This window comes from Tympanuchus pallidicinctus, unplaced genomic scaffold (assembly GCF_026119805.1).
Source record: "Tympanuchus pallidicinctus isolate F22 unplaced genomic scaffold, pur_lepc_1.0 scaffold26, whole genome shotgun sequence".
Taxonomy (NCBI): Eukaryota; Metazoa; Chordata; class Aves; order Galliformes; family Phasianidae; genus Tympanuchus; species Tympanuchus pallidicinctus.
In genome coordinates, this window is record NW_026294743.1 from 4,406,346 (window position 1) to 4,422,184 (window position 15,839).

The following is a 15,839-nucleotide window of genomic DNA, read 5'->3' on the forward strand; positions in this document are numbered from 1 at the left end:
CTCCCTTCCCCTCACCCATGGCTGTGGTGAAGTGTCTGGCAGTCCTGTCACAGCCAGAGAGGGGCTCCAGAAAGTTGGCACATACCATCTTTACAGTTGTTACGGATGTTTGAATACGTGGAACAGACTGTTCCATTCTTTCATTTGGTGTCAAAATACGTGCTGTCATGAGAAAGTGATTCCTTGGGGATGACAAATTTGTCCCTCTCTTCTTTTTTATTATAAATTTTCCTGTTGCTTTAATCCAGTGGTAAGAACGCATAGGTTTAGCCATCTTTGAAGTAGTTTATCCAAATGGACCAGCTGTATTTGCATGGCACACTGCTTTTACTATGAGAATTGTATTAAGTAGGTGCTGCAAACCTGGCAGTGTCTGGAACATCTGTCTGGTTAACTTCTCTGGTCTTTTTGTATGTGTCTGCCTAAGGGTGAGCCAGGTGAGGCAGCTGGGGCAGTTCAGCTGTTTGCTGCTGATAAGCGATGGCCCGATGCTGTGCCTTACCTCTGGGCACCTCCAGCTGAAAGCAGTCAGTTGAGGACAATTTCTATGGCCCATGGGAGAACTGGTAAAGGTGGGGTAAGTTGTAATTCTCTGAAGGGATTTTTCATGAAACTGCAACTTTGTGATTAGAATAGATGATTTGGTTTTACAGGAAGTTACGGCTGGGTGATTAAGTGGGATGTTTTTGTTTAGCTGTTTTTTGCACTGTATTTCCTTTCCTCCTTTCTCAGAGATGCTGTTTTTTCGGGATTAACTCAATAGAATCACAACAGGTAAACAGCAGCACCGGGGATAACGGTATTTCTGATGCAGCGTGTTCCAAATGCCAGGTGACAGTGGTGGTTACTTGAGAAGATGCTTGCTTCTGGTTTCAGAATTATTTACCTCCCAGATCCGTGACGTGTGCTGTGGGCAGCGTGCACATAATGAACGTGTGCCGTAAAGCTGTGTTAAGAGCAGGGCTCGCTAGCTTTCTCACAAAGGTAAAGGCAGGAGGGAGGCATGCTGGTCACCTCCAATAACAGCTTTGGATTCCTTCCCCCCTCCCATTTTTAGACTGCTTGTAATGATTGTTTTTTTAAGGGAGAGGAGGTTTTCTGAGCTCTTCATTTGCAAACTTAGATGTTTGTAAAGGCAGGAAGAGAACTGGAGGCCAATAAGTGAAAAACGATGATTTTCATATGCTAGAAAACTAGCATAAACAAACTGGTATGAAATATGTCATCTCATTTTAGAGGTGCTTTTTTTTTCTTTAAGCGCAGTTCTTACATGTTTTAAGATTGAATACATCTTTCCTGTTGTGAAGGGAGGAAGCTAAATGCTTGCAGTTTTATACAACTGTAATCAGTTTTATTGCAACTGTAGCAGTGTGATATCAAATATCTGTTTTTTACTAGATGGGATTCATATGCTATTTATATTCAGGTATGTAATGTTGGGATTTTTTGCAATAATTCACGTTAGGTAAGATCTGCTTGCTTTTGCCTTTGGTTTAATTGGTTACAGATTGTTGTTTTGTTGTTTGTCTTTTTAAGCAAAGCTGCTTGTTTCTGCTTAAAAATGTAGAATGTCAAGTGCAGTTGTCCTAGTGGAGATGGATTGGTATCCTGAGTGCAGATGAGAAAGCCAGATGTGTTTGTATCCGAGCTATGAATTCTCAGTCGTTAGTATCATGTTTTGAAAGCCAGTTTTTCTTAGTTGGAAACTTGGGGGGAAATTGCCTCGAGTGGTTTATTTGCTTAATCTGAGGATAACATTCAGCAAAGCACACCGTATGCTGGGTATTTTTTGGAAGTTCTTGAAACTGTTGCGGTGAGAATCTCAGGTACGTTTGAATCTCACATCATGATCTGCCATTTGTGGTCTCTCTAGCAGCAGTGGGAATGGAGAGGAGGGAGACATTAAGTGCTTCATTACCTGTGGAAAGCGGTGCGCTTCCCTTGTGCTTAGCTGTTCCTTGCTAAGGTACGTGGAAGGTTTCATCTGCGCTGACTGCAGCCTGCCTCCCTGCAGCCCAGTGGGGGGCACAGCTGGGGTTTCTGCCCTTCCAGCTGCACTGGGAGTGCAGAGACCCAAAGAAACGTGCCTCGCGTCCCTGAAGGCCTCACAACCCGTTGTGCTGTGTGATTTCTGAATGGTTGTTAAATTAGATGATGACGTGGGGTTGTTTTGTTTTGTTTTGCACTGATCTGAGGAATTCTGAAAGCTTTCCAGTGGCACACAAAATGAATTTGTTTGACAGAGTTGTTGAGCAAATGTAAACCTGCAGGCAGCAGGCTTGTTTCTGGAGCTACCTGGCGCATGTGTCGTTCAGGCTGCCCACAGACTGCGGCAGTTCATAGGAAAGCTATTGTCCAAATGACCTCTCACAGTTAGAAAACAAACAGGTGGGTGTGTTTTAAGTCCTTTCTGTCCAAACCGTAGGCACACTTCTCAAGTCGGTTAAATGAAGTATTGTTTTTCTAAAGCAGGCTTTTTTTCAGTACTTCCCTCCCATCCCTTTCAATATATCCATAACTGCTACTGTAAAGCAGTTTACAAACTTGGTTGTGGCGGGAGGCAGAAGGCAGTGCAAGTTTCTGAGGCCAATGGGATGAGTGGAAGGTGTTTTAGGTAGTCACAATGGTTTAGTGCTGCCTGTATTCCTGCTTTCTGATGGATCTGGAGAAAAATGCTGAGCAGTGTACCACAGGCCTTATTTAAATCAATAACTCTAAGAGATATCTGGGTGCTAGTATGTCGTCTCATAGTTTTGAAGGGAGGAAAGGAGCTTCTCTCCCTCAAGTTAGTCTATTCTGCCTCAACAGCAAGGGTTTTCAGAACGATTGATGTGTTTAGCAATGCAATAATGTGCAAATATAATATCCTCTTGTTGGCTGAGCTATCCTGTCGATGCTATAGTGTGTGGAGCGGGCGGTTGGCACCTCAAGTGCTTGGGCTGGTTAAGTTAGATGCATACTGCTCAACAGGTGTGCATGAAAATTAATACCATGCTTTGTCAGACCTACTTGGACCTGCACACGTTGGATCATTACTGGCTCAGATGAAGGAACTGTATTTTTGCATAAGAATATTTTAAAAGCTCTTTAGAGAGCACTTTGCAATAAGTTTTGTCTGGTACAAAAGGTGGGTTGTAGCCTTTTCCCAATTTAGAGAAAACTTCATTAGATTTTGAGTAGATGGCAGAACTAAGTTCCATCTGCAGTATTTCATATTTCAGCTGCAATACTGAGCTGACACCATTGCTAATTACTGCACATATTAATAACATTTCAGTAAGGGAGGGACCTTAATTTGTAGAGTTACCTTTCCTCATCTGTGAGGGTGGCAGAATGACATATGTAGCTGGCAGTATATGCATACCTTCAGCACAGTGTGATACCTGTCCAGGAAGTATCTGTACTCAGGTCAGGTAAATTTGACTTGACTTCATCACAAGACATTTGAGTTTGGCATTGAGATAAAGGCAAAGGAAGTTATAGATGCTTAGTCTTGCAAAAGTGTGGGAAAATATGTTGCATTTCCTACCTGGGATGTAGGATGCACCAGCCCACCAGCGAGATGCATTTCTTCTCCTATGCTGTATAACAGAATGGAGGGTCTCTTATATTTTGGTAATAGTAAATAATAGCAGGCTTATTTTCCTCTCTACTTACTGACAACTGTGTTTTTATGTACTGCTTCTGTTCCTTTTGTTGTTTCGTAAATATCAATATAAATCAATCTCTTATTCTCTGTCGTGTTGTGAAGGAATTGTTTGTATAATGGACTGTTAAGAGGGTCATTTAACTTCGTTCAGTTGGTCTTTGAGACAGAGCTTGTGAGAGAAGAAATGAAAGATATTCACGGTGATGTTCTGTCTAGAAAGGAATAGAGAAGTGTAAGCACTGTGATAATATTTGGAACAAGTATTGGGGATATCTTGGAAAGTTACTGCTGGCAGGCAGAAGCCAATACTTGCATAAAGAACTATGCTGATTCTTGTAATAAATTTTGGGCAAGCTGAACAAAAAAATGCAGGTTAATTGGTTCTATTTGAGTGTTTATACAGGTGATTGCATTCGTAGCATTTCCTCTTGATTCACTGTCAACAATTGCTGGCCATGTTTTCCAAATTGCTCGATGTGTGGTTTTTGTTTTGGAACCTAGAAACCCAGGGCTGTCATTTCTAACATACAGTCTGCTTCGGGGTTCGTGCTACACCGCGAATGGCAGCTTAGAAAAGCAGTTTAGCAAGCGTCGTGTCTTTGCTGGGAAGCCCCCCCTCCCTCCCTCATCACTCAAGATCCACAGGTTGTAAGCTATTCAGACCTAGCAATGCGGGGATTAAAAGCCACGTGGGGGATTCTTGCAAGTTTAAGGAGGAATAGATGCAAATAATTGAGGCGTGTGAGCTGGGCTCTGGCTACAAAACAAGAGGATTAGGTATTTCTAAACACAAGGTAGATCACCTCTTTTACCTCCTGACTGAGTGCTGCGTCTGTTCTGCAAGGGCAGGAATCCCTCATCTTCAGAGTTCTCAGTGTTTGCATGTGCAGTGTTATTGGTCTGGGTGTTGTCACGGCCCAAAATACACACAAGTACCTCTTTCCAGTTCCTCTCAGTAAAACTGTACATATGTTTCATAAATGCCTGTGTGTTTCTGTGCAGCCACTCCGTGATTGGTTTCATTCGGCACAGATGATGTCCACTGGTGGTTCAATATTTATTAAGAAAATGTATTTTCACAAGAGCTTTATGATAATAAATACGTTGTGTGGCTCAAAGACTGTCATGCTTTGCAGCAGATGTTGCATTTGTTTCTTAAATATCAGAGAAGAGACATTTTCAGTTTAGTAGCCTCACACTAAAATTGTTCGTAAGACAGTATAATTAATTTAGGGAGAACCTTGCAGTGATTAATGGGTTTATTTATGGTGGATGTGTGTTTTGACAACTGGGAGCATATTTCCAATTTCCGTTTTTAAGGTGGAGGTTTGAAGAATTGGAGGGCTCTGACACTTCAAGAAAATTATGTGATTGGAAAAAGTCTTAATTTCCTCCAAAATCATTTTTCTGCAAAGGCCTTTCATCCTGGAACAACTAAGTTAAATGCCTCCAAAGGAAGTAGGGGGAAAAAAAGCCAGCAACAAAACAACACAACTCTCACTGGTGTTATGCAACAGGGTTTTTCCTGGTTATGTCAGTTTGGTATCCCTCCTATTACTGCCGTATGAATTTATCTTCATGCTGGCTCGGTTGCATGTGGGAGATGGAAATTTCGGAACTAGGCTATGTTTAAGTTAGCCTTAGTGTTGGCTTTGTTTTTTTCTGCCTGAATTCTGTGCGAGGTAGACCAGTGCTTTTGTGAGTACTGAGTTGTGATTCAGGCATCTCATTGAGCAGAATGTGTGGGAATGGAGGAATGTCATCTCTGCCCGGTGGTGTTTCGTGAAGCTGGTTTTGTTTGGTGTGATGTCAGAAATAAATTCTGAACCATGCACTAATGAAGGCTGTAGGTTTTAAGGCAACCAAGGAATGTCAGTCCTGGACTTCTGTAGCAAATGGCCATCGACTGTGGAGGACTAATTCAGCATGGTGTGTGTGTCATGGACTGGGACCGTAATGGGAATAAGCAGGAGGCTTTTTCTTTGTATTGTTATTTCTCAAGGTAATGGACTCTCTGGGACCGGACACCCTGCTGGAAAAGGATCGAATCCTGATTATTCAGTAAAGGAGACAAAACCCACTTCTGTAAAGTGATTTTGTCCTACAGTGGTTGATAAACACGAGCCAGAACACCTGAGGGGATGTTGTTTTTTTTTTTCCCAGCCAACTTTAATATGGATTCCAGAGAGTTTGTCATTCATCACATCATTCGGCTCCTTCTTGCTGTGAGGGCAAGTCCAAAGAAGCTGCTTCGTTAAAGCATTGCCTGAAGGGCTGGGGGGGTGGTTAAGTACTTTAACTTCTGTGTGAGTTCTGGCCTGGCTGATTTCTGCACAGCAGCCTCGATCTCGGCTGCCTGTGAGGGCCTGGAGCACAGCAACACCAGCTGTGTGTCTTTGGGGCTGGGAGAAGGAGCGTTAACCTGCAACCTTCATACCACCAGCTGCAGGAGGGAAGGAGCCTTCCAGTTCCACTTTCATGCAAAAGGTCCTGAGACTGTGAATTGTCTTGCTTTGTGTAGACACTAAGATGGTTTGTAACGCCGAACTTTTTAGATTTGGGAATAATTATTTAGATTCGTTGCCTTGTTATTATTTTCTAAAATAATAAGATGATGTTGGTGACCATCAAGCTGAGAGCTGCTCCAGGTATTAAAAGCTAAATGTGGTTTGTTAAAGTAACTGTCAAAGTGCTGCTAATTCAGATTCAGCTGTTCAATGGACTGTTTTGTGGCAGGGGAGCAAAAGGAAAGGACCACTGCCATACTTAGTAAAATAGAGTAGACCAGAAAAAGGAAAAAAATCTACCTTTTTCTGCAGACGTGAACAATCCTGTTCCTTGCAAGCTGAAGGAGGCAGGAAGGCTATAGTTAAGTCCTCTCTGCTGGTCCCTACAGAGCTGTGTGCAGGGTTTATTTCTTACTTGAAGTAGTACAGCCCCCGTGATGGTGAAGAAACAGCCTGAACAGCATCACTACCCCTCAAATACTCTTTCTGTCTGGATTTTCATGCAGGGCACCTACTGAGAAGGAATTAGAATTATAAGAGGACATTTTAAAACAAGGTTATGAGATACAGAATGTCTTACCCTAATGCTCCTTTTCTTCAGGTGGGTGTAGCATTGCTTATCCCTTGGCTTTTGAGGTTATGCTGTTGTTCTCCTACCTGCAGTCTGCATTCCAGAAGGATAATTCAGCACTGGCTCAGGCTCCTGTTTGCCATGTGTGTGGCGATTTTCTTTCTTCATTGTTGCTGTTTTGTGTGTGTGTCTGTGCAGTTTTTTTCTTTTCATCAAATGATCATCATCAGTAATGTGGGACACTTAGTTCTTAATAATTCAGGTTTGTGTGGCCTGTAAATTTAGTTTGAAATAAAACCAAAAACCCCGGAATTCAGATTGACAAACAAGAGAGCTTGTGTCTAAACTTAGTGTCACCTGTTGAAGTAACCCAGCCATTAAAACAAGCAGCTAAGTGCTGTATTTACACTGAAGTTTTAAAGGAAATCAAGCCAGCAAAGGTTAACATTTAGGAAAAAGAATTGGATTGAGCATATCCTCAATTCCCTAAACAGGACAGCAGGAGCCTTCTGTGCTGATGTGGTTCCTTTGTCAGTTTGCTCAGTTCCCTTAATTCATTTAAGGCAGAAGGAAGACTGCTCGGAGAGCAGAGCAGGAGGCTTCAGCTTCTCAGTTATGTATAAGGACAGGGCAAAATAAAAGTTATCTACCAATGATATATATTTTTAAATTCAGAGAAAAGCCAATTCGATCATCTTTTCTTACATAACAGATACACTGAAGGTACTTGTAAAATTAATTTTTGCAAAAGGAAAGCGTTTTGCTATGGATTAATGTAATTAATACAATTGTGAGTCAGTGGAATTTGTAACAATCACCAACAGAAAGTTCTAAAGAGAAATGAAGTGTTTGCTGGAAGCATAGCCTTTGTACACCATTTTAGACCTACCACATGTCAGGAGAATGAACCACTGATTGATCACCTAAGGAAAGGACTGAGTCAGCTGTGGGAGCACAGGTGAAGGCAATTCCTTCTAGACCCCATCTAAGGGCTGACTGCCACTGGGGAAGGATCTCCAGAAAGAGATCCTTCCTCTGTGGAGTCCTTCCTGCAAACTGAGATCTTCACATACAGGTGAGCATTCCTTCACTGTTTGTCTCTTTTCCCATTTTCACCATGATAATCTTTCCAGCTGTAACGCCGACTGTAACGTATGTTTTAGTAGTTACCAACCAGTGACCATCCCCTAGAAAAATTATTATAAAAATAAAAAAGCCAAAAGACTGATTTATTCAGATCAGGGCTTCCTGTCTGGTAATTTTAATCCTGATTAAAATCAGCAATTTAAATGACTTTGATTTATATCAGGCATTCTATCTTCAAACTAAGTGGGAACAGGATGGGGCTTCAGAGCCTCTACCATTTAGTGCTGCACATACTCCATCATGAGTCATTTAGCCAGCAGATCTGGTATGTCTGCGCTTCCTTTGCTGTGCTCATCAGCTCAAACATCTACCTTTGAGGGTTTTTTTTTAACGTGACCCTTATGGCAGAATAAGGAAAGCATCGAGGAGTTTAATGGTGTAATTCAGATGTAACACAGCACAAATATGTGACTTGTGCAGAAATAAATATTTTGTACTGTAAGGAAACAATTCAGGGAGTCCTTGCTGAGTCTTTCTAACGAAGGGCACTGAGACTTTGCCCTCACAGTCCCTTTTCTCAATCTGGCATGAAATTGTAGGAGCAAATGGTGCTTTTCATACTCTAGCCTCTGGATCAGATAGGCTTTGTCCGTGCTCGGATGTGAGGTGGTGAAGGTGCTCCTAAGTGGTCTTTGGAGCAGACTTAATCAATGCACTGTTCTGCTACCTGGGGTCAATTGGTTACTTTTGTTTAGCTAAGCTGACTGTTTTGCGAGCATCATAATGATTTTTTTCTTGCCAGCTGCCATTTTGGAATCATTTGTTATTTTATGAATTAAAAGCAATGAAGAAAGATAGAATGCTGAAGTAAAACGCAGAATTGTCAATCTGAATTGTGGACTGGTGGTTTGTGATCAGTAGGCATTGGAAAGGCAGTGTTGCTTTGGTGGAAGATTCTGACAAGCACTTGTTTTTTCTCCTACAGTGTTACTGCTGTTTCAGACATAGTGACCAAAGAAATATGTGTGTTTAAGTTTGGGAATAATGCCCCAGATTTCATTCTACCATGTTAAGCTTGAGTTAATTAGCAGATGGCTTTGAGGGTTGTGAAATGTTGATGTCATCTCCAGAGCCTTAGTTTAGTGCTAAGAACATGAAAACCAGACATTGAAAGAGGAAAAAGTCAAATGCAATAATCAGGAAAGCTTAAAGTATTGATGAAGGTGAGTGCAAGCTTCCCAGTTGCATTGGTCAGCTGCTGTTCAGCAGCTGTTAGCCTGTTTTGTTGAAGCACGTCTTTCTATATGGTCTCACCATGATTATTGTCTCCATTTAGATATATGTTAACAATAAAATTATTAATAGTGTTTGAGACATGTTTCCTAACCAGTGAGTTTGAAATCTGTTGCTGGAGACCTTATTCTGAGAGCTTTCCTTAGGTGGACATGGGTAGGAGATAAGAGTGCCTTTGGTAGTTACTTGAGGAAATGCATATTTGTGGGGATAAAAGAAAAGAAATAGATTGGCAGATGTCTCGCTCTTCTCTTTGTATAGTTCTTGCTGCAGTAGAAATCAAAGAGAAGTGAGGAGGCTTAACCTTGCCCAGCAGTTTTTTTGTTCAAGAAGTTTGTGGCTTGGTTTGGGAACTGCTTTGCACACCTGGGATGCAACGCTGATGGATGTGAGTAAGAAGCGTGGTTCATTTTGGGTGTAAGCAATAAGATTTTTTCAGTGCACTGCATGGAGTTGTGCAGAGAGGAAGATGAGGTCTGAGGTTGCATTTAACAGAAGTGACTGAAATGAACTGTTAGTTTGAAAGGTTATGTACTAATATATAGCATGGGATGCAGCTTGGCAAAAAAATGCTGATGTAAGTCTGTGTTTGTCTAATAAAAATATAATTGCTACTGTTGCCACTTTTAGCACTCTGGGGAGATAATGTAGCAAATGTTGTCTTCTGTGGACAAAACCAACCTTCATGTTTTGGGAATGATTTCAGGGTGATTTGCTAAATCGAATCCCCTGGGCCGTATTGGAAAGTGCTTAGCTGGAAATCGCAGGAATATCATGACCACTTTTGATTTGTGAATACACGTGGAAGATATAACATTTTTCTGGTTTGCTCTTTGCAGTTAGATATTAAGTGCAAAACAATGCAGTGTCTTTGAATGGTTTTTTTGTTTGTTTTTTTTTTCTTTCACCTCAGATTGTATGATTAGGAAAAAAATAGCAAATCTCAGCTGTAACCACCCTTTCCTTTCTAACTATGGAAAAAGTTCAAAATCTGATAGACTAAATATAGAATTTCTAAAATTGGACTGTGGGAAAAATGGGAAAATGATGACATGTAACAGATGAATGTAGAAACATTTGTGTGGCTTGGTCTCCTTTTCCCAGTTACATTTGTATTAGGATGTAGACAGATCTATTCTGTTTCTTTTCAGACTTGCATGGCACCAATCTTCTGCATAAAATGAAGTCTGGAAAAATGAGTCACCATTGGTTCTTCTGCAGGAATAGAAGTGTACGTGTAAGCAGTAGAAATGGTCTGCCAAATTTCTGTAGTTAATGACGTCTGGAAGGTTCATGGGCCTCCTGTGGCCCAGATCTGACCGGCATTCACAGTTGATTCCAAAATCTTGTCTTTCTGTGATATCTGGACCAAATTTCCCCCCCTTCCCCCTCAGGTATGGTGGAGAACATAATCTGTGCTCTACATGTGTAATCTTAATACATTTATTTTTAATTTAGTTACTAAAAGTGAGAGACCGAAATGGGGAAGAAAGTTGTCTCCTGTCCCTAGGGAAAAGTTGCTGCTGTATTTACTAGAAAACACTTCTGAAGTTTGAAAGTTTAGTTAAACACAAGATTTTCTCTTGATACTCATCGGTATCTTAACTCCCAGCTAATCTGGTCTGAGGACTGGTCCAGCAAAAACCTGGAACAGGTTGTGTGGGCTGGCGGAATGCATTCCAGTCAGATGAGATTTGGTACTTTCACACCTGTAGGCAGGATTAGGGTTTAATGTAAGAAATGTTAATGAAAAATATGAAAATTTGCTAAGGGGGCCGTCTGTTATGGATGGGGAAAGAGAAGAGGAAGGAAATGGCTCCTGCACTGATAGTGCCTAAGTGTTCATTAAGTCAGGGTGGAAAGAGGAATTAAACAAGTAGACTTATTTATGAACATTTAGGGTCATAGCTTTACAAATAGTGGCTCACTAAGAATAAAACCACAGGATATATTTCTAGGAGAGTCTGAAGTAGTGCTGATTTGCAGAGAAGGTTTTGTTGGTTTCTCCATAGCCAGTAGCCTGTTGCATAAGTCTTCACCTTGGGCAGAAGCTGGGCTTTTCCAGGGGAGGTGTCTTTGGCAGCCTGTAATTTAATACCTCTCATTACTCATTAGCAAAGGCATCCAGGTTCATGTTGTAGGTGTTTCCCTTCAGTCAGACTTCACTTCTGAAGACACGGTTGGTTGTCATTTGTGGCTTTCTTTACAACTAATATTAGTTTACTTGTTGATGTACAGGAATGGTCACTGCTGAGAATTGTTGGTTGTGAAATAGTGCCTGTTTTCATTGGTCAGATGTGTTAGTGGTTGTATCTTAGAGAAATTTTCGTTCATCGGAAAAGTTTTCGTGAATCCTTCTCTGCTGTGTATATTCTTTAGGACTGATCTGATGTCTGCCATAAGAAGACAGGGAAATAATGTGAGGGAAGGAAGGCTGCACCTTGCCTTTTAGGAAGGGGGCTTTATTTCTGTGGAAAGATTGAAGATTGATTTAAAGCTGCAGGCTCACCAAACTGTATACAAGTACTCGATCTCCAAAGCATAGCTTAATGTCACTTTTTGTCTTTTGCAGTTGACAGAACCATCCTTCATACACATTTAGGAAAGAAGGATTAGAAGGGAATTTCACTCCTTTAAGTCTTAATGTATTAGTTGTACTACAAATGATGCCTTATTAGAAAGGTCTTGTTGAAGCAGCTGGATGTCTTGGTTTCAGCAGGAGGCCAGAGGTGTCAGAAGCTTCCTATGGGATGAGCTAAGAAAGGGTTGGTGCAATCAGTCCCAGCTGCAATAAAGCCATGGTTTAGCATCTGCGTCAAGCTGGCAAGCCCATGCCATCCTTGGTCTTGTGAGAGTTCAAAAAATAAAGGAAACTGCAGGATGTGTTAACTGAGGTGCTTTTTTTGTTTGTTTAAGCGACAGGTTGGTGTTGGTAGGTTGATGTAAGGCCTTGCAGACAAGGGGTTGTGAGCACAGGGTGCTGCATCTGTACGAGAATGAATTTGAATAAATTAAACCTGGGAGGCTAATAAATAAATAAATACCACCACAAAAGTGCAGTTAAGTACTTATTAACACGTGCACTGACAGTGAAGCTGGAGATGTCTAACTGACATGTCCAGTTGAACGTGATTGTCCAGGTGAACATGTATGTGACTTGCTGTTTGTGAGCTTGTGGCTTGTTAATACAGAAACTGTCACTGTTCTAAATGTGTGGTTACGTCTGTACTTGGTTCATCTGAACACACCTTGCTTGGCAAAGCAGGTACTGAGCACCAGATCTCTCCTCTTCAGCAAGCTGCCAGCTGCGGCATTGGCCTGCAGTTCTTTGAGTGTGTGCAGAGGATGCCTGTACTTACAAAACTGATGCACGGTAGATGAGGAAGTGCATGTGATATACAGATGTGGGTCTCTTAGGTCACTGGTTTTGGCGTTTCTCTGACAGTTCCCCTCATTTTTGAGGGTGATTCACGTTTCTCCTTGTTTTTTCTCCTGCCTACTGTGTTCGTCTCATTTTGATTCCCTGTAGTCTTTATGTATAAATAGATATTACCTATCTGGCTTCATATATGTTACATAAGATTTCCTGACCAATATATTGCCCCGCTTCAACTGGTAAGATTTTGCTCTTGTGAAGTCTAGAGGCTCACTGGGTCAGAGTGCTTTGTTTAAAGTCTATTAGCCACGGGAATAAGAGGAAGAGTATTAATAGGCCAAACACCTCAGCAGAGTGTGAGAAGAGCCAAGAGCTCTGCTATCAGGCGTTTGTTTTTCTGCCCCCATGTTTTCGCACTGAGTTGCTGCTTCCAGGCCACCAGGTTTCCTCCTCATTCTGACCTGTCGGCCAGCTGGCCCGTTGCCGGTAAGCTGCAGAGTAAAATCTTTGGTGAGGACTGTGTCTGCAACGTGTGTGCGTGGGATCCCAGCAAGAGCAGTGCGTCCCGCTGTCCTCCCCTCCCCCTGTGGTGCTGCACTTGACAGGGAATTAGGTCCTCGTGGCAGCTGCAGATATGAGTTAGCCTTGGGCACCAGGAGCCATGTCACCATATGGAGGCCTTGAGAGTGGGGAAGTAGAGGACAGGGAAGCTGAGGACAGGAAGCAAAGCTTTCTATCTGCTGCTCCTGCTGGTAGCTGGACTTCATCAGAGGCACAAAGCACCAAGATGACAAGATTTATGCACAGGTAGGGTTTGTGACCTTTCCTTAGTCTGTTTGTGGAGTGATGTCTCGCTCCAGACCAGCAGTGTTCAGCGCTGACAACACCTTTATCCCCCTGCAACATTTTTTCAGTCTGTCCCCAGGCTCAGGCCAATTGGTATGGAGATGTACTGCCTGGTGTTTCCACTGCGTGTTTCTCCTCACGGTATCCTTGGTTTTCAGATCTACTAGAATTTGCTAGGCCAGATGCTTGTTGACTGCATCAAAATTCAGCAAAGCATGCTGGTGTGGCCCTTGGCTTGACTGTGCTCAAGTCATCCCATGTAGGGAAAACACTCAGGTCGTTATGAGTGAAACAGCCTATCCTTTCAAGCTATTAAAAAGATCATTAATTCTGATTATTTTTTTTTTTCTGACTGTGGATTCATAATTGTGACCAGAGCTTGCATTTCATTGCAAATTGGTAATAATTAGAAAAATACGTTCTTAATGAAAACTGGAGCATGAAATAAAGAAAAGAACCTAATCCTTGTAAACTAAACTGTTCTTGTGGTTTCTGGATTGTTATGTCAATTTTTGCAATGGCTGTGGGTACCTGTTCATTTACTGTCCATTTCATTAACAGTGGCAGGTGTCAGACAAATTCAACTTTTGTCTCCCTTTCGGACAGCATGCCTGCTGTGTATTCTGCGTGGGGATATTTATCTCAGATTAGCAGTGATGGATAGAGCTGGCATGCTTCTATAGAAGAGAATTGGTTTTCAGGCTCTACCTATTGGTTATGCATCTCCTGTATGAATTAATGGGGCTTTAGTGAGATTAAAACCAGGAAGCAGCTCCTCACTCTTTAGAGGTCAGATGTCATACCGAGGAACTCCAAAAGGGTACTGGTTCATGGCTCCTATGAGAATGAAAATGTGTTACTTGCATTGATTTGGCCCTTGGAAGGGAGAAAAAGGAATCTGGGCCATGAGCTTGAGAGGCAGGGTCCAAATCTCCTTTGAAGGGGCTCTGAAGTAAAGCATGTTTGACACTCTAACTACTGTTTTTCGAGCTGATGCTATGTTTTTTGATAGCACTGACATACAAAGACAACAGTAGGGGAAAATACGCTGCAACAGTAAGACTTAAAGGGGATAAGGAAAGGAATCTATTTGAGAGACTGTACCTCTGTATTGGTGAAATAAAAAACTGTCTGAGGATGTTGCCTACCTCTTAGTCATGGAAGAATCGCCCAGCTTCCATTCCGGGTAGCTGGCCTTGCTTAATTCTTTGTTGGGGGACGCCCAAGATGAGCCATGGTGTTGAAGGAAGCGTTATTCGCAGTGCTGTAGGTGGCACCCTTCCCTTTGAGATGGTGCTGAACCAGTGCCAGAAGGAAGGGGTAGGGGGCACTGCCGGTAGCAGCCCCAGCCTGAGCCTCTGCAGGTGCAAGCCTGCAGGTGTGCCTCATGTACGCCAGCAGAAGTCTCTCCCTCTGTCTCAAAAGCATGGGGTGAAAGCGAGGCCTTGGCTGCTTGTCGCTTGTGAAGGTTGCACAGCCCATCCTCTGTGGGATGTGTTGTGTGGCTGAACCTGCTGCCAGGCCGTGGCCGCTGCCCTTAGCGAAGCGGCCCCGAGGTTGGCATGGGCAGCGTTGGCTGTGCTAAGCTTTGGCATGGCCGTGTCTGGACACAGGGTTCAGATTGGGCTCTACTGAAGCATAAAGATGCTTTTGCGTGCCTTGGTTGTAACATTTTGTTTGGATGATGTGTTAAAAAGATGGGCGCTAAATAGAGGCATCGCTTCTCCTGAAGGTAATTTAGCCACAAATGCAGGAGGTGATACAAGTATCCAGAGGCATGCTTGGACTTCATGGGGCCTGAGGGTCTTCAGCCCTATTTATGTTCTTGTAAGTGTGGTCTGAAAAAGACTGACTTTTTATTTACCTTGTGGCTTGGGAGCTGACAGTGAGGACTTGGGAGCCTGGGCGCACAGTCGAGTTACTGTCTGTCAGCTGATCCCTGGTAACAGTGCATGGCAAACACGAGGAGTGCTGTGAATGAGGCATTCAGGACCTGCTGCTGACACTGGGATCTAAAGCATCTAGCTAAAAATATGACTCTAAATTAGGCAGTCATCTGACGTTTTTATTTACTATTATGGTTTGGACACCAGTGGATGAAACCTTCTCATGAATTGCTGTATCTTTCTGTTTCTGATTTATACTATTTCACTAATCCAAGAGGTATTGCACGCCCAGTGAATTGGGGATTTTGACATCTTGACCAACTTGTGTTACGGTTTTTCGAGGAGCAGAGAGGGCTGGGATAGCATCAAGAAAAAGGCAAACCTCTTTTGTTACCATTATGACCTGATCCTCCAGTAATCTACTCAGTGCCTGAAGGTATTTTATTCATATCCACTGCTGGATGAGAGTCCAGGGCATGCTGCTGTCCACCGGTTTGCCACGTTCAAAATAGATGTTGCTGGCCTTGGTCTTTGTAGTACCACCATCCTTAATGTGGCTGATGGTGCCCCTGCTGGGCATGGCGGTCACGTCCCAATTCTGCAAGTGTCTTTTTTTCCCCTCACC

At 42.6% G+C, this 15,839-nt stretch overlaps 1 protein-coding gene across 7 annotated transcripts in view; it reads left to right on the forward strand.

The window, feature by feature from the left end:
- The window catches only part of MAML3 (mastermind like transcriptional coactivator 3), a 242,708-nt gene that overhangs the window by 52,566 nt on the left and 174,303 nt on the right, over window positions 1-15,839 (forward strand). The window contains exon 1 of one of the 7 annotated variants that reach the window (XM_052690048.1): window positions 7,748-7,802. The exons of the other annotated variants lie outside the window; for them this stretch is intronic. The gene's annotated coding sequence lies outside the window, so the exon portion shown is untranslated. Of the gene's footprint in view, window positions 1-7,747; window positions 7,803-15,839 lie in introns of those variants that run through there. 7 annotated transcript variants of the gene reach the window in all.